This window comes from Ambystoma mexicanum, chromosome 12 (genome assembly GCF_040938575.1).
Source record: "Ambystoma mexicanum isolate Mex_15411 chromosome 12, UKY_AmexF1_1, whole genome shotgun sequence".
Classification (NCBI taxonomy): domain Eukaryota; kingdom Metazoa; phylum Chordata; class Amphibia; order Caudata; family Ambystomatidae; genus Ambystoma; species Ambystoma mexicanum.
In genome coordinates, this window is record NC_090936.1 from 921,087,956 (window position 1) to 921,107,046 (window position 19,091).

At 43.4% G+C, this 19,091-nt stretch overlaps 1 protein-coding gene across 10 annotated transcripts in view; it reads right to left on the reverse strand.

Annotated features, from left to right (window-relative positions):
- CAPS2 (calcyphosine 2) overlaps nucleotides 1-19,091 on the reverse strand; it is a 1,666,464-nt gene that overhangs the window by 1,621,260 nt on the left and 26,113 nt on the right. The window contains exon 1 of one of the 10 annotated variants that reach the window (XM_069629406.1): nucleotides 13,131-13,257. The exons of 3 other annotated variants lie outside the window; for them this stretch is intronic. The gene's annotated coding sequence lies outside the window, so the exon portion shown is untranslated. Of the gene's footprint in view, nucleotides 1-12,411; nucleotides 12,656-13,130; nucleotides 13,258-19,091 lie in introns of those variants that run through there. 6 more of the 10 variants (XM_069629402.1, XM_069629400.1, XM_069629405.1 and 3 more) reach the window with 6 other exon arrangements.

Genomic DNA, 19,091 nt, shown 5'->3' on the forward strand with positions numbered 1-19,091 from the left:
CCCCGGCCTCTCGCCCACCTAGGATAGGTCACTCAGCGCACACTGGGAGCAGATGGGATACAGGGCTCTGGGGAACTTGTTCCCCGATGGGAAATTCCTCACACTACAAACATGGAAACATGAACACAGAGGTACGGAGACAGAGATTGTACTGTTTTATAGGTTGAGGGCTGCAGTTTCTGCATGTTGGGAGGACCACCCTCTTGCGCCCCCTGAAAATCAACTCCTCAAATACAGTTCTAATTCAAGTGGGGGTGCAGGTTGATGGCCACTGTATGAAATGATTATGGATCAGGTGGATATGCTTAACCCCAGGGTAAGGCTTCAGGGGGCTGGCGATATGGGTGTAGACCTCTCAGATGAGCAATGGCATAGGATGTGCTCGGTCACCAAAATAGTGTTGTTGAACGCTAGGTTTAAAATGAAGCACTACAAGATTCTTAAATAGTATTTTACGCCTGATAGGATCAACAAGATATACCTGTCCGCAGACAACAGATGCCCAAGATGTAAACTTGGAAACACAGATCATTTGCACATGCTGTGGGGCTGTAGTAAATTATGTGAATTCTGGATATATGTGCTGGATATACTATCTGCGGTGGTGGGTCTGCCTATTCTATTCTCACCCATAGGGTGCACTATTCGGGCTATGGACAGACATGGAACAGATCTTTCCTCAATGTTGTTTGTACAGTTGCTAAACAGTGTATACTTTGGAAGTGGAAAGACAGAGCTCCCCCCTGCCCCCTGCCGCGCAGGGATGGGTAGACGGAGCTGACATGGGCCGGAAACTGTGAGGGTACTTATATAGGAATGTTACAGAGCACGTCAAGGCCCAAAGCTATATGGGGTGAATGCCAGTGGTACCTGGCCCAACCTCCCCCTGCGTAAGGCCTACTGTGACAGTGCTTGTGCTACGATTATATCCTAAGGGACTGTGAGCAAGTACATGCCGTTTACTTCCTGACAATGCCAGGCCTGATATAGACATACTGGTTGGTTGTTAATGTATTTATGTTGGAAAAGCGTGACCTGTTGATACATCTGTGCTACTATGATGTACTCTGATTGCCACGCATAAATAAAGGTTTAAAAAAAAGCAGCACTGTTACCAATCAATTGCCCTCCCAAAGCAGAAGCTTGTGGGTATCTAGGAGGACTTCAGAACCTATTATAGTTGGAAAGGAGTGCCACAATATCGCAGGGACTCAGAGTGACCCTATGTAATTGATGTGACAAACACACCTGTTTGCCAACATGTGCGCTGTCTCGGGAGGATAGCTCAGGGGCAACGTGCTTGCCTTGGAAGCAAGACGACACAGAGCACCACATGTTCGATCCCCGGGTCCGCGCTTAGAAACCTCTGGGTATTAAGCGCGTTATAAATAACCTATCATGTCTTATCATACTACCAACCTCATAACCGATAAGGTGTTGCTCTGGATATCAGGGTTGCAGTAAGTCAAGGTTGAGGCAGAAATTATGTGGTTATGGGAGAGGGGTGGAAATAGGTATCCAATGGGATATTGATTTAGCGTTTATGATATTTAGGGTACGGTCATGATATAACTTGATGTTATATACTATGTGAAATACTACAGGGCGAATAGGAAAATAGGAAACAAAATAAAAGCACTTCAAGTCCTAGCATGCACAGCAAAAACCAGGACTGAACAGGCAAATCCATCCAACATAGAACAATCTAAGAACTCTGAACAGGCAAAATACTCTCTGAAAGGAAGAACGTAAGGCTGGAAGTATTCCCACTTTGCAAAAAAGAACATGTTGCAGCATACTCTGTATGTATTAATAAATTCCCCTCTCCACACACCACTAATGCTGCTGTGGCGGCGGACCTCCAATCACCTTAACCCAAAGTAGGCCCACCAGTCAAGAAGCGAGTGCATGTTTGTCCGTAAAACAAGTTTATTGTACAAACGGCCGGGGGGCGTAGGTGATGCTGTAGAGTCAAACTACCCAGAGTCTGCCTGAACCACACCAACATTTCACATTGTTACATGCTACTCCTGTGCTGCAGGAGCAGCATTACATTACCCTCACCATCCATGTGTGGATGCAAAGGTAAGCTTTGGGCTCAATTTACAATACCCCTAAAGCCCCTTCTTGATGTGCTGTATTCGACCACATGAACGTCGCAGTATTATGGGCCTCCTCTGAAAATCATCTGATGCGCTTTTTGCCACCACTCAATTAAAGAATCAACCTGCATTTGGCTACTTTCGACAATCCGTAATTGCGTAAGACAAGTATTTCCCCGTCCAAAGATGGCCTCCCAGCCCATTGTGCCCTCCACCTATTGTATCTGAGCACCTGCATCCGATCACAGATACGCCCGGATTGGCTGTAGTTTTGTTCATTGCCCAAATGCATCTCGCCGGCCCAGAACGAAGGCACGGAAATAAGGCACTCCTGACTGAGCTGACCGAGCGTGCCGCACTGCTTCAGGTCTCCAAGTCCCCCATGCTCAGTGGTCCACATGCCCTCACCTCTGCAGCCTGCAAGAACTCCCACTGCCCGGCAGTCCCAACTACAGCTTTCTGACATATACTTGGGGAGACTCTGCTCTCCCTTCTTCATAACAATCTCCCTGCTGCATGCATTGTACCTGCAATTAGTATCCATAGCCCGTTTCAGATGCACCACTTGGCGCCCTCCAGAACTAGGGCCCTCGATTCGCGTGCAACGCATGCCCGCTGGCAATGCAAACATTGCGCTAATGTATTCAAACTATTACGATACCGAGATTACTAGCACATATTCTATTGTCATAAGACGCGCCTACTCACGGTCGCTTCATTCACAGCTGGGTCCTGTGTCCTGCCCTTTACTGTGCCTCCTTCCACGTATATTTTTTTTTTCAGCAAATGCTGCCACCTCCGCCTGCGTTTGGTCCAAGTACTCGAGCCCATGTTAGCATCACGTGAATCGCACTACGAAAAGCCTGCATAATGCTCCACAACCGCTCTAACTATTCTAATCCACTGTGTAAATGACCTATCCTACCAATGATGCATTCACATGATCTGCCCTATGCCTTATGGAACCGATCATAGCGCATCCAAAGTCCGCTGTATCTAGCCTACACCTAGTTCAGCCATTCTACTGTGTTACGACTGAATACCTAGTTCGCATTTAGCCTATTCTCTACTGCATTATTGCTGTATACCGTATCTAGATCGCTCATAGCCCAACCTTCTATTATGTTACCACTGAATATTGTAATTTGCCTGTGTCTATCCCCCAACTGTGTTATTACTGAACTCTGCATTGAATATTGCATTAAGCCTCCATCTTGGACTATCCACCAAACATTTTGCTATTATTGCGCACTGTACTTAGCCTGTAATTTTGCTGCATACTGTATCTAGTTCATTCATAGCCTATCCTTCTATTGTGCTTTCACTGAATACTGTAACTAGCCTGAACAACATTGAATATTGCACTTAGCCTCCAACTTGGACTATCCACCAAACATTGTGTCAATGTTGTGCACTGTACCTAGCCTGTAATCTTTATCTAACATAGTGCAGTTAAAAGAACTCATTGTGCACACCATATTCCTCACATTCCCACACAGGACTGCCTTCTGGCTAACCTCAGTGCTATACCCGAATGAGCAACAGTCGTGCCCCATCATGACCCTAACTAAAACCATAGATCCTAGGATTTAAGCCACCCCTTTCTTACCAGCACTAAACTTTAACAAACTTGCTGCCACACTCAGGCCTACCACATTCTTACCCAAATTACATCTAGACACCTTAAGTAATAATAGGATTACCGCACCCAATCCCATTACAAATAAGGGATCCGCAAACCTCACTTTGGACTTATCTACCACCAGCCCAAGCTTGAATGACAGAAACCTTAGACTCCGCTCCAGACTACCAATGCTCTATCAGCCTGCACTCAGTAATAAGTATAACAAACCTAGCCTAAAAACCAATATAAACCTTCCTAAGGGGTTCCTAGCCACCAAATTAACTCAGAATAGCCAACTTAAACCTAACAATATCTCACCTAACAATCCTAAACATACCATCAAGGGAGCCTTAATAAATGCTAGATCTGTGGTAGCTCATGATACTGACATAGCAGACATCATCTTATCAAACAATCTGGACTTCCTAGCAGTAACAGAATCTTGGCTGCACACGGCACCATGCCCTTCACTTCTACTAGCGGTACCAGATAATTATGCTATCATTAGAGCGGACAGACGCGACTCCAGAGGAGGAGGTATTGCCATCATCTTCAGAAATACGCTAGACATGAGAATAGCTTCCACACTACCATTTTCCTCATGCAAACTCCTCTCAGCCAAACTCCAAACTTTGCATAAAAGCACTATTACAATCCATCTAATTTAAATACATTCTGCACCCGTAGGCTCATTTGAGGAAGACATGATGACCTTACACTCTGAAAAAAATCAAAACTACCTTGCAAACCTTAATTCTAGGTGATTTCAATCTAGGCTATAACGACTCCAATGACCTCCGAGCAATCTCATTAGCCAGTGTTTTGGCTGAACATAGACTCCTACAAAGAAAAATCACCCAGCCTACTAACGTAAAAAAAGGGAGGACCCTCGACTATCAGACCTAAATTGTATCATCACAGTGATTGAGACCCTATCTCAATTACGGACTTATCACTACCTTCTCTCCTTTGAGTTTAACATCAACAAGCCACTAAACAAAACCTGCCCTATAGCTCCACCGTGCCCAACTAGAAATAAACGCAGCATTACTGCGGAGAAAATTATGCCTCTTGTAATCCCTACCTTAAAATCAATACTAAACACTAACAACCCCAACCTACTAGTAGACACTTATAACTCTACTATGTCTAAAGCATTAGACACGGTTGCACTGCTTCAAATGCGTAAAGGGAAACCAAGAGCACATGTAAACTCCTGGTTTACCCCTGAGTAAAGGACGCTTCGCTCTGAAAAAAGAAACCTTAAAAACACTTTGGAAACATACCCCATCGTCAGAAAACAAATCTAACCTAGCCAACATCCTGCAAAATACAAAGAAGAGATCATCCGTACTCAAAAGGGATACCTTCAACAATAGAATAAACCAAGCTGGGTCCAGTACTAAAGAGCTCTTTATCTTCCTGAGAGAAACAGACGCCTAACCCACCTACTGATTCATGCCTAAAAGACAAACTCTGGTGCACGAACATTCAGAATGCTATTACCAACAAAATTGCCACCCTGCAGACTAAAATAGCAGATAAACGGCACAACCTAACTAACTTGGCTTCAGCTAAGCCGACTCAAACACTGCCCACCCAACAACCCCAAGGCTTTAAATTCACAAAAGTTTCAGTTCCTGAGGTACAAAAAATGATAGCCTATGAAACCTTCAATGTGCCAGGGTGATAGCGGTCCGGCACAGATTATCAAAGATGCAGCCAGAGACATGGCTCCTTTTATTACCAAATTAATCAACGCATCATTTTCAAGTGGCATTGTACCCAGTAACCTGAAGGAATCATGGGTACTTCCACTACTCAAAAAAGAATCGCTAGACCCTACTATCCCTACGAATTACAGACCTATTACTATGGTCCCATTCTTGTTAAAAATCTTGGACAGGGTTGCATACTTGCAAATCCAAGACTATTTAGAGGCCAATACACTCATGGGAACGCGACAATCTTGCTTTAGACTACAACATGGGACCGAAACTGACCTCATTGACCTAAAAAGCCAGATTGACAAACTCAAAGAGAAAGGAAGGCTTGCAATCCTGCTCCTCTTGGACCTGTCGGCTGCATTTGATTTGGTCGACCACAAGGTACTCTGCGTCGCTTGAGGGTGCCACTTTTCCAAGACAGATATCACGTGGATTCAATCCTTCTTAAATAATAGGACCATGTCAGTCTTCTCGCCATCGGCAGCAGCTGAACCCATACCGATCACCTGTGGTGTGTCCCAAGGCTCATGTGTATCCCCGACTTTGTACAGCATTTTTACAAAGCCGCTGTTTGATGAACTGGACCGTCTCGGTGTCACCTACACGAATTACGCAGATGACACTCATATTCTCCTACCTCTTACAGGCATCTATGACACAGATGTATGACTGGTGAATGAAATTTACACAATCATTCAGGCATGGATGGCCTTACATGGCCTCTGCCTGAATGACGACAAAACGGAACTCCTCCTTGTGGGCTCACCAGCCAACATAAACAAAATGAGTCCAAACTATGCTACTGTCAATATAGATGGGAACAACATCCCAACAGCCAAAGAAGTAAAAACATTAGGCTTCTATCTGGACGCTACATCCAACTTAAACAAACAAGTGAATATGACCGCCTCAGCTACCGCCTATATGGGTAAATTGATAAGGGCCTGCAGATCTCTGCTATCAACAGAAAGCTGTCTTATACTAGCAAGAGCACTCCTACTGCCTAAACTGGACTATTGTAATGGTCTCTACTTAGGTGCCAATAAGACTGTGCAAATAATGCAGAACAATGCTCTTAGAGCTGCATTAAATATACCAAGAAGAGAGCACATTTCAGCAACAAGAAAACACTACAAATGGCTCTCTATAAAAGAAAAGACTGTACTAAAAACCCTATGTCTAATCTTTAAAGCATTGAATCATCCAGCCCCTCCATAGCTCACTGAATAATTCACTCCGAGATCATCCACACGGATTACTAGATCATCTAACACATCTTGACAGGTGGTCCCAAGATACAACCTAAAAAAATCTGGAGGATCTAGTTTCCCGGTCATGACTGCCCAACTTTCGAACACCCTGCCACCTTCCATTAAAACTATTCAGGTATTCTCCAACTTCAGGAGAAATGTCATCTCCTGGCTACTTAGCAAGAGCTAGATAACAGTAACTCAGAGTTCTGAACCTTCAGCTCATTAACTATTGAACTATCCCCCTGGACTATCATGTATGTGCCCCATCTGCTTGTGTACATTTGGTCTGCATGCATTCTAGCCACTTAGCAAACTACTGCTTCTCTATACTCATCATGCCTGTACTCTAGCCATTCAGTAACATATCTATGCAACTATAACCTCTTAACATTGCCTATAGCCGCAACCTGTCACCTGCAACTACTTGTATCTGTCTATAATGTCTATGCATGACCAAACTGTATTTTAACCATAATGACTATGTAACAATCTACTTGCCTTAAGAGCGCCCAGATACCTCTGGGTCAGGTGTGCTATATAAATAAAATAAACAAACGTTATATACATTTTACAATAGTTAAAACACCCCCATATATTTTATTACAAATCATCCCCCCACACATGATTGGACAAACCTATACAAAGATGTAATCTCCTTTAATTTGTACGTTCTCATTGGACACATTTATTTAACTACCGTCCCCTTTCAACATATCTTCGCAACAGCACATATTTACAACACATCCCTTTTTGGGATTTGTCCATGGCAGGTCATAACGACATCACATAGTTACACATTTAAACACAAACCTAATTCATTACAAATTCCAGCTGGCCTGGGACCTTCTAACCCCGGACGTGATGCACCTTCTAACCCCGGACTCTAGATGTGCATCAGCAGGTCATCCAGCTGGAGCTGCTGATTGGGCAATCACTTTCTCTTGTTGGCCAATCACAAAGCCGGCAAGCTTAGCTGGCCCACTATCAAGGCCCACACACCAGACTCTGCATCTCCCTTGCACTCTCGAGCCCGCACCCACTGTTTAGAGCCTCTGCTCCATCAGTGCTGCTGCTCCTCTTTTCTCGCCGCACCACAGCAACCAGGTAAGCCCAGAAGGGCTTGGGCACAGTATTTGAATTTTAAGACAAAAAAATGATGTTTGCAGTGTGATGAAAAAGGGAGGAAACCAATAGGAGATCAATCCTGGAAGCTTTTATGCTGCAGGGCAGCCTGCTATGTTAAATACCATTAATCCAGGAGCCTTAGTTATTAATTTTACAATTTTCTACGTCAGTATTCATCCATATTTATTTTTTTGACACATTTTCTGTATTTATCCACTTTTTTATTTGTCGTACAAAAACATAACTTGCAAGCAGTATATTTCTGAATATATTAAAATGAAAAAAATGTATTAAAAACACACGCAGCCATACCGGACCCATATGGAACTGGATCATTCCACATCAATCTCAGCTCCATTTCCCCTGTAAAAACAAACGGTTGCTCCTGCGATTGCCGCTGACATAAAATACATGCGGCCTGCAATATGAAGAACTTTAATACTATTTTTCATACAATGTTTGCACTCACCATGCTTCCAGTCTGCAATGCGATTTGCCTGCAATACGTGATTGACAGCATTGGGAACCAAGCAGAAAAACCCGTTTTGCCCCATTTTTATAAATAAATACAGATTGAAAGCAGATTGATTTCAGTCTCTATTTATGTGCAAAAATCACGGGAAACATGCATCCGTATTAATAACCAATCTGCCTTGCCCACACTCTTTCCACTTAACCTCCTCCAACTCTGCACCTCAACAGCATGCCTTTACCCTCCCACTTACCTCCACAACAAGAGTAATTCAGGATATTTGATTTACAAATGGATTCAAGCTGAAAAGTAGCCTAGACATCGCCGAATCCCTGGGGCACTTGTTCGCACCAGATATTTCCCTAGAGGGCAGGGTTTTCTGTAGTTTGAATTTGCAGGCAATACCCCAATCGAGTAACCCTGATTACGAAGTATAAATATACACCTTTTCCCTAGCATAGAGCTGGTAGGGGCGAGCAGGGATCAAAGGTAGTGTTATAAATGGAGTGACTGGAGTATTTATCCAATTAGGGTGTTTGGCGGGGTCGGAAGGAGTCAGACACATTATGGACAGGTTACCTTTCTTTAATGAAATAAGTAAAAGGCCTATCTTTTCCCATTACTAAATGGATTACCCTCCCCATCTAAAGTAACAAAACGTGCTCTTCTGTCGTCAGGCGGTCCAAAAATAACTATTCTCATTCCCAAACCTAACTCTATCTGAGCCAACCACTAACACGAATAACTCAAAATGGGCCAATGGAATGTCTCTTCTCTTGGTCGTCTCTCTTATTGGCTTCCTTCGAGCAGCTTTCTCTTTGAGTCTGTATCTTATATCCTATCGTTATTGATACTCAAATGTCTCCGTTTAGAATATATGCTTCTTTAAGTTATCTTCCCTGATAGTCTTTTTCATGAGCTCCTGTAGCTCTTCCCATATAGTTGTAGGCTTTGTACTTTTAGTGCCAGTTTTACGACAATTTTTCTTGGAATAGTGTCTCACCCTCATGTCTTTAGTTGTATCTCTCTTACATGTTTTAGGGTTAATCTTCCCTAAGTTTTGTACGATTTTATGCCAATTATGATTTCCCCTCTACTGGGTTCTTGGTACTGGATTGTCTCTACTGATTCTGTTCTCTTAACATTCTTTTTTCACAACACTTGTAATACTTATTTGTGGTGGGCTCTTTCCTCTCTTTAAGCCTCTGTACCTGGGGGCGTCTCCATTCTTCCAAGGGTATTCGCTTCCACTTCGTATCAGTTTCTCGAACAGCGTTATTCGTCATGTGCTGTATTGATTGCATATATCTCCAATTCTGCTAATTTAAAATTCGTCTTTCATACTTGTGACTTTGATAAGTTTCTCTCTTCCCAATACGTTACTCTGGCTGCCTCCCGCCTTTCCTGTTCTCTCTGTACCATCTCCAATGCAGGGGAACCTCCCATGGCTCGGCGCACACTCGGGTATTCGGTTTCTCGGTTGACCTTCTCTGTGTCTGGCTTCGCCGGCGTCACATTCTCAGCTCCTCTGCAGTGGGATGCCATTTATGGACTCTGGCAGCAGGGAGCTTGTAGCCCTCCCTTCTCAGGCGGTTTTGGCGTCATGGGCTGAGCCCCTAACCCACCATGATGCAGCTGTGGTCACACCCCCACCTTGCACAGGACCTAGGTTCCCGTTCGGGCAATGGTTCCCTCGTTACAGGATTAGTCAGCTTTACAACATCTTACTCTGGCGCACCTCGTCTGGCCAAAAGTCAGACTGTGTGGCTTCTCTCTGCTCTGCTTCTCCAAGGCGCAATCACATCAGGGGGCTTCCCCTGCAAACCCACATCAGGGGGCTTTCCCTGCGCCCCATGCGCTCTCCTTACAAGAGTTACTAGTCCCAGTTTTATACACATCTTTTTTTAAAGAGACATTTCTTTTTCCTTGGTATGGCTGGGTGTTTCCCGCATTGCCGGAAGCCAAATATAAGGATGTCAGATTAGTCTTCATAGCTGGCAGTCCCATATAGGCAGTTATGGTATCTGATTTAGGTAGGTCCTCATTGGAATGGGAGTCCTTGTCCCGTAAGGTGGAGTCAATCCCATCTTAGGCCCAAATGCCCAGACCCCTAGGGAGGGTCTTGCAGGGTAGGCTCACCTCAATAGACTCAAAAAGGGGTGTCTCCCCTTTGGGGAGAACAAATGAATAACCGCAATTCGTCACAGGTCTCAGGCAAAAACCTGAGTGGACAAATGCTCTACAGGAAGTAAAGATCAACCTAGAGTACCTTGTATCTTTGCAGGAATACAAAAGGCCACCCAATACAGTAGTCATATTGTGGACAAGGTGGCTTCGCAAACTTTCAGGCAAAACTAAAAAGGTCAGGCCCTTTACCCTTTACCATTTACTGCTCATCTTAGGACATTCAGCCTCACATTAGGAACACATAGAATCTGGTCATGTTGTGCTAACTAGGTAAAATCAAATTTGATGTTGCTGTGCTAACTGGGCATAACAGAAGCGATTCAGGCAATTCTATAGTAAGTGCATGTAATAAAAAAGCCTTAATGTGTATAATGGAATCGGACCTTGCTGTGCTAACCGGGCATTAAGGATCTGGCCAACTGGGCTTATTTGACAATGTTCAAGCTGTACTACCGATTCATAATGTAAACTAGCGATGCTGTGCTAGCTAGGCCCATTACACACAGACCATGATATGCGAACAGGACATTAGGGCTCAGGCTGTGATGTGCTAACCAGGGAAAATACAAACTGACAATGATGTGCTAAGTAGGTAGGAATAGTGCTAGTCATGCAGTGCTAACTGAGCAGTATGGGACAAAAAGTAAAGCGCTAGCAAGACACTCTGGATGGTGACCATGATCATGGCAGAATAGTGTGATAATAGGCATAACTCGGAAGAAGTGGCTAGGCATAATGGAAAAGCATGTTATCAGGTGTGAATACATTGTATATTATTTCAATGCCTGGCAAACAGCCTACTGCGAGTACTCAAGTCTTTACCTGTTAATAACGAAAGTACCATATCAATATGTCAACATGTCAATATCCGATATATACGCTAGTAATACTTTCCCTGTGGCAGAGCAGTACCAGAGCATAACATATTCAAATCTTACAAACGATGACAGTGCCTCTCAAGAATAGCTGGCTAGGCGTGCGATTGCCTAGGCATATGAATGAATATGGAATGACCATGCATTACAAGGCAGCTACAAAAGCCCGAACTACAGCTACTGCCCAGTCATCTGCTAAGGACTTGTTCCATTTTTAGATGCCACTGAGTATACTTTCACAGGGAATAATGTTACTCTGGTGGCTGATATAATAGCTTTGGAGGGTAAATGCACCAAAAGGTTATAGGACATAAAAGAGCAGGATGCTGCGCCCTGCTTACAAGTACCAGGCAGATCGCAGATTATCTTGTGTTTTTGAAATGAGTGTTGCTAGTCTTATGGCTTCCCATCACAATTAAAGAGTGATACAGTGACTGACACGTGTTTAATATTCCTTGCAATGGTGAAAGACTCACCAGAATACTAACCTGTTTCCTGGTACAAACTTAATTTACCGGGCTAGCTCACAAAATATCAACGTCAATGTGTTCATTTCACAGTAACCTCACTTTAATATTCATGATAATTTCATGTTTGGTAGAATGTGGAGAATGAACATTTGGATAATCTATGTTCATCCTTCTAAATATTGTGTGTTTTTCCATTTTTAACATGATGCTTTGGAACACTTGTCTGGACTACAAGAAACACTTTTAGCCTAAGGAGTTTGCTACAGTCAAGATTAACTTAAAGTGTGACTAGCAAAACAGCCTACATTGCCAGCAACATGTACTGTTAATGTACTGGACCAGAGGTCTTCAAACTGTGGGGCTGGCCTCCGAAGGGGGCGTGGAGGATGACTATGTGGCGTGTGAGAGACTTTAAATTGGGATGATATTGATTGTTTTTAACAGAAAATATAAGCAGTTCTGGCATTAAGGGGAGGGCATTAACAATATGTTTACTCAATACGGAGGCTCAGCATTAAACAGTTTGGATACAACTGCTTTGGAGGATGTAGAGACAAATGCTGGATAAATACCTACATTGCTATTTGCCAGTGTGAGCAGCATTAACTGGACAGAAAGGGGTACACACTCAAAGAGAAGATGGCCCCTGCAGATCTTTACCGTTAGCCTTGGATGGTGGCAGAAGGGAGCTGAAAGATGATGGTGGATTATGATCTGAGATGTGGCTGCCTCTACACAGGTTGGGCACGTTTTTGCTGACTACCCACAGGCTGCCCTTCCTGTGATCCCCAGTGAAAGCTGTGGCTGCTGATTTAAACATTCCATAGCTCATCTTTCATTCCGGGTCACTACTGACATCATAAAGGCTCCTTTGCCAACAATGGCTAGGGTACTGAAATGGTAACTGTTGGGAAAGGGCCTTAAGCGCATGATGGATCTCCTTGAGTTAGACAAAGGGACCCAACCTTCACAAGGGGACCCACCCTCCACGTCTGGAAGTTTCCCACAACTGTTGAGGGGTCCACACACATGGAACTTCTCCTGCAGCTGTATATGCCTTTGGAGCTTTACAGCCAGCAGTGTTCCTACCAGCTACTTGCTCAGTGGCAACAGTTACATGTGACCTGCCTTATGATTTTCATAGCTGCAACTAGGGCTCACTGAAGCTTGCTTATTCACCACAAACAGCAATAAAGCAGTCGATGAGAATTAATTTCTAAAATAAAATAGCATTATTCAGCCTATATATGCCACACCCTTCAGCCTATGGATAATTGTGTGGTAAAAGAAAATACCTTGTGAAAGCGCCACTCTCTGCTCTGAATTGTCAGAATCTGCCAAATCACCATAGAGGGATGGTCAAGGTGCTGCGACATAGTCTGGCCTCTGAATATGTCACAATACCCGAGGTCCCTGCAGTCCAGAAAGCTGCCCTTTCAAGGAAAAACCAGCCAGAGCCACAAGCTACCTAAAGGTGATAAAGGGACAGAGCCATGGAGACACACGTCATCCTTTGGACCACTGTCTAGTAAAAGTAATTTGACTATGAAGTCGGAAGAGTGTCCATCCTGTACTCGTCAATGATTACTGTCTGCAGTGTCAATGAAGGTCCAGAGCAAGGCAGACCAGAGCTCAACCAGGTTGATTTTGGCAATGGTCGTTTGAACACAGGTTCATTTATGGGTGTACCCAGTAAGCTAATGTTAAGGGACAGTAACACAACCAATAATCAATACCAAAAAGGAGGAAACGGGACTACAAGAGCGAGATCAAGTCTCTGTGAAAAGAAGAGAAGCCAGCACTATCACATAGGAATGCAGATGGTGTGCAATCCCAAGGCTAACGGCAATGGAGTAAAGAGAACTTATTTATGTATTACATCTGTTATACGCCCAAACCTGGAGGTATCACAGCTTAGGTTACAGAAGACTTGATTATCTGGTTACAGGGAGAAAACATGTTACATTACAGATACAGCACAGACTGTTGCCAGATTATTATATATATATATATATATATATATATATATATATATATAGGCACTTAATATCCTGGCTACAGTGTGGAGGTTTGTTACATTGGCAACACTGTACAGAGAATTACAATCTATTAATTTCCGAGGTTCAGGAACGGAGGATGGGTGAGATCCCATAGTTGGTAAGAGGCTTTACGTGGATTGGAACTGCCTGGTCACGGGAGTTATTAGTATTTATTGAAAAGCAAGGTTTTGATCGATTTCTTAAAGCGCCGATGGGAAGGCTTCTTTCTAGTGAGAAGGGGGAGGGAGTTCCAATTTTGGGTGACGCTACTGGAAAACTACTCCCCCCTGCCCTGGATCTCTTGAACCGGGGAACAAATAGTTGGTGCTGGTGTTGGACCTCAAAGGTCTGGTAACTATGTTTTGGGAGATGGCATTAGTGAGGTAGGTGGGTGTTTCTTGATGATGCATTTGTGAGTGACACCAAGCGTGTTTAAAATGATTCTGGCTTTGATGGGAAGCCAGTGTGCTTCCTTCCTAGTATTAGTGATGTGGTTGGATCTGTTTATACCCAGGGCAGCTCGCAGAGCTTTATTTTGCAAAAGTTGGAGTTTGGCCAGATTTGAGTTCGAGGTGCCTAGCAAAGTTATGTTGCAGTAATCTAGCTTTGATAATATGAGAGCACGTGCAAGTGTGAGGCAACTTAGTGGGGTCAGGAATTGATGACTTAAGTGCGATAAGTTTGGTTGTGTATGAAGTGGATGATGACAGAGCATAACTGTGTCTGGTCATTGTTAGATTGGCATCAAGGTATACACCCAGTGTTTTGGTCTGTTTAAGGACTGGGATGGATGTACCATCGATAGTGATGGAAGCATAGTCAGGATGAAGCATTTTTAGTTTAGAGGGGGGTACACAATGAGGATCTCTGACTTTTCATCATTTAGACAGACTGTTTTAAGCCATGCAGTTTTGGATTATAGCATACATTTTGTTGATAGTGATTAAGTCTACCTCATGGTTACCCGTAATGGGGATGAGGATCTGGGTGTCATCTGCAAAGTTAGTGTAGATGACACCCATAGCATCAAGGGAAGCAAATAGACTTTTTGTGTAGGCATTGTAGAGAGTGGGGGAGAGGCATGAAGCTTGTGTTACACTTATGGGTACTGGAATGAAATAAGCTAAATCTTTGCCTAGGGATACTCTTGATGTGTGTTCAGCCAGAAAAGGAACTGTCTGTAAAAGCAGAACAAACAAGGGGAGCTGCAATCAGAACCCTAGATGATATGCGGAAGCACAGTAGAAATGGACGCTGGACCACAAATCAAGCGACCACAGACCCACAGCAAGGGGCCACTTATGGACATAGCAGGTAACCAGTGGAAAGGCCTGATGTCCAGCTAATCGAAATGCCAGAAAGTAAGTGCAAAAGAGCAGAGCAACTGGCCTATACAACCCAGTGGAACCGAGATATTAGTGTGGGATTAGTAGGACCACAGAGGAGTGATGGAGTGTGATGATAGAGAAGGAGCAAAAGAAGCAGAGCGAGAGAGAAAATCAGTGATACTCCTGCCAAAGGGGCTGCCCTGAGGGGATCCCCAAAGACTGCCCTCTAAATATTAACTACAGCACTATTAAATACCTGGACATGCCCAGGGATGTTGACAGAGGCGTAGCCAGGATGGTCTAGCAACTGGGGTCTGAAGCTAATGTAGTTGGGCCCACCGCAGTGACATTAACATCTGTAAATGCCCACACAGCTCAGGCCCTACCCTGTTTACGCCTCTGGGTGTTGATGATGCTTGATTTTGAAAGGGAAAACCTGGAACCAGTCCTGGCAGAGTTATAGAGAGACATGTGATACTGGTCTAAACTACCACTATCACTGGTGGGCAGTGCCAGTCTGTTTAAGATGATGGTTAACCAAACTGTGGCACATATTATAGAACAACCCAATATAGAACCTGCTGTCAAGAAAATTGAGGCTCTGCCTAGGAAACGCACTACCACTGGCAGCGCAAAAGGGTAAGACAAAATGAGGTTACCAAGGCTATGGTTTGGAGAGGTAGGAATACTCTTATGTCTCCACTATGGGATAAGCCAGACATTTCGGAAGTTACAAAACTAGGAAATGTACAAAACTAGGAAATGTACAAAACTAGGAAATGTACAGAGCTCGATTGACAGGGCAACAGTGAACTTGGGGGACATGATTAACCCGAGTAAACTGGTGTCTTTCCAAGTCCTGAGCGAAAGATTCCACCTATCATGGGGCGAACTGTACACCTTAATCTACCAAAAACACATACTTCTAGAAATATTCAGAGGGAAAGTGTGATATCCATGAATAAACACTACTTATGGGAAATCTACTAATGGAAGAATTGGGGAAAAGAATCTATACCAAATAATCATAAGCTTCACCTCTTCATCATTTACCAATTTAAAAGAGAAATGGGTATTGGATCTAGGGAACCTTGAGGAGGAAACCTGGACGAGGCCTTAATATTTGCCAGTAGAGTAGTAGGCATGCTACAACCGTTTCAATACAACATTCTGCACAGAATGTACTATTCAATAGGGTGTCTGCATAAAATGGGTCGGACACCAGATGTGAATTGCCTCTACTGTGGAATTGCCTCTACTGTGGAAGAGACTAAACGCACCTTATTCTGCCTACTGTGGAGCTACCCCAAACTCCAACCATATTGGTAAAGGATTTTAGCAATATTATCCAAGATCTCGGGACATCAGATACCAATATGTCCCAGATTAGCCCTTCTACATATATGGGGCATAAACAAGATATCGAATTGCGGTAAAGAAGAAGGCAAGAGAGATAGTGCCTCCAAACTGGGTTGGGGGGATGATAGTGGGGAGTTAGGCCTTCGATCTTCCAAGTTATAGGAAGACTTTGACTGGAGCTGCTTTGTAGAGGGGAAGATATATAGGGCAAGAGAATGTCCAGGAAAACCCCAAAAGATTTGGGTCAAATGGATAGGAGCCAGTTGAGGGAGGGGGTTTCACTAGGGTGGTTATGAGGAAGAAGCAAACAGGTCAGGATTGTTTGGACACATTACCATTGTCAGTATTAAACATATTTGGGGGCGCAGGAATCAAGGGATGCATGAGACAGGGGTTGGGGGAACTTTACCTGTGGGTTTCAATTGTTTTAATGTAATTCTGTATAGCGGTTTCAGACTTTCATGATGGTTTTGGTGTTGTACTTTAAATGAAAACATTTAAATTTTTTTTTTTTTAAAACACTGGCAAACATTTCTGACATTCCAGTCAAACAGTTGAAGCAATAATCCTTTGTCCATCTAATCAGCTGGAAGGCCAGGCATTTCAGTCAGTCATAACACATGTATCATTCCACCTGCTTATTGGCCAAAATATATTTACATTCCTGGCGCCAACCTCAGTGGAAATCAGAGCAGTATTTTATTTTCCAAACCTTTTATTGAGATGAGTACAATAAAGACCAAAACCAACATGGAAAATGAATATGCTTTCCAACTCTCACTCTCCCCCTTTGTCAAACGTTGCCCTATTCTCCTTAACAAATAATCACTGACAGTGTCTATATGCATGTATCATGTAAATTCAACTAGGATCTCATTGGCTGTTCTGCATCAAAATCAAACAAAGTCAATGCTCTCAATCTGGCTGGATACAAGAGTAATCTATAATCTTTAATCGCAGTGTGTGAAAGGGGAACCTCCTTTTTCCAAACAATGGCTGAGAATCTCTCATTAAGTATGTGAATTTTTCCATGGTAATTATTAATTATATTTTAGGTTACCACACCATCGGAGTAGGGGGGTGAACTTTCTTCCATGAAGTTATAATAGTCAACTTTGCCACCATTGATAATTGCATTAATAGGTAACATTCATAAATACTAGTATAACTCCTCAGCTGCTACCCGTTTTACATATTGTGTGTCTTCTAGTATTGTCATCCCTACAATGGTCTTAATTTAGGATCCCACCTCAAGCCAAAAGCTCCTAAGCTTTGGACAGGACCAACATATGTGAGACATGGAGCCCCTTAGCCGCATCATTTCAAGCATAACCTTAGGTTAAAATTGAATAAAAACAGATATTATGTTCGGTCGGGGGGGGGGGGGGGGGGGTGTGGTGTGTTTTTTTTTTTTTTACTTGAGGATGGAGTAGACAGTGAGGAATTTGGCATCATCTAAACCTTTTCGATTTCCTCAAATTAAAATCATCTTTACATTCCCCAAAGGCCTTAATTTTGTTCCTTACAATCAGACACCCACTTTTAAGTAGCCTACAGCATTCCATTTTTTTTTTTTACAAAGCTTTATTTTGTATTTCACTTATTCGTACATATATCACTTTATATTGGCATGACTTTCTACAGGTACGCAGGCTAGGACTATCAGCTTGTATCCTGGAGATGCATTAACACATGAATTTGCTTCAAACAATAAAAAATGGACATGCAGGTTCAATAGAAATCTGCACATTTACTTTCGTCCCCATCCCCTCTCAGTTAACCCTCATCATAGATCTCCTTCCGTGATCACCAGATGGAGAAAATTCGCATTATACCAAGCTTGTGAAAATAATGTTTATTTTAACATTTATAGCAGAGCACAAAACCCTCAGGTATCTAGGCACGAGTTACAGTAGGTGCAAGGTGACTTTCTACAATGTGCAGGACCACACAAAAGGGTTACAATATGTGGGTGGTTCTTGGAAGCAATATCTGGCAGAGCACACCACAAGGTACAGCGGATACTACAGGTGTACAGAAACGTTTTAAAAAAATGCAGTCAAGGTAGGTGTACAGTATGGCAGCGCCATGGTATGGGGGTCTACATCAGGAGCACAGATACCCAAAGGACACAATCAGGGTGTGTTCACAGTCTGGAAAAGCCACGCCTCATGGTACGAGGGCTACATCAGGAGCGCAGATACCCAAAGGACACAATCAGGGTAGGTGCACAGTCTGGCAAAGCCACGCCTCATGGTACGGGGGGCTAGATCAGGAGTACAGATACACAATCAGGGGAGGTGCATGGTCTGGCAAAGTACAGGGGGCTACTTCAGAAGTACATGTGAGCATAAGCAACATTATGGCTGGTGCACAATCAAGCAGAGCCACGTCTCGTGGTAATGGGCCGGCTGCAGAAGTACAGATAGACATAAGGGGCTATAATGGATATGCAGGCAGGCCGTACAATCAATGGCTGCAAGTGTACAGGTTGCGGGTTTGTATGCTGTAGAACGAAAATCGTTCAGAA